The sequence below is a fragment of the Lupinus angustifolius genome, chromosome LG06 (genome assembly GCF_001865875.1).
Source record: "Lupinus angustifolius cultivar Tanjil chromosome LG06, LupAngTanjil_v1.0, whole genome shotgun sequence".
In the NCBI taxonomy this organism is placed as follows: domain Eukaryota; kingdom Viridiplantae; phylum Streptophyta; class Magnoliopsida; order Fabales; family Fabaceae; genus Lupinus; species Lupinus angustifolius.
The window spans coordinates 11,594,678-11,595,090 of NC_032014.1; positions in this window are offsets into that span (position 1 = coordinate 11,594,678).

Below are 413 nucleotides of genomic sequence, written 5' to 3' on the forward strand. Positions count from 1 at the left end.
TAGGATGAGGACGAGAATGAGGATGAGGATGAGGATAGCATGAGGATAGGATGAGGATGACGAAGAGAATGAGGTCGAGAATGAGGATGAGGATAGGATGAGGACGAGGATGAGGATAGGATTAGAACGAGCATGAGGATGAGGATAATATGTGGAGGAGGACGAGGATGAGGATATGATGAGGACGAGGATGAGGAAGTGGATGAAAATAGGATGAGGATGAGGATAGGATCAAGATGAGAATGAGAATTAGGAGAGGATGAGGATGAGGACGAGGATAGGATGAGGAGTAGAATGAGGTAGGGGATGAGGATAGGATGAGGAGGAGGATGACGATGAGGAAGAGGATGAGGATGAGAATGAGGATGAGGATAGGATGAGGACGAGAATGAGGATAGGATGAGGAGGAGGAT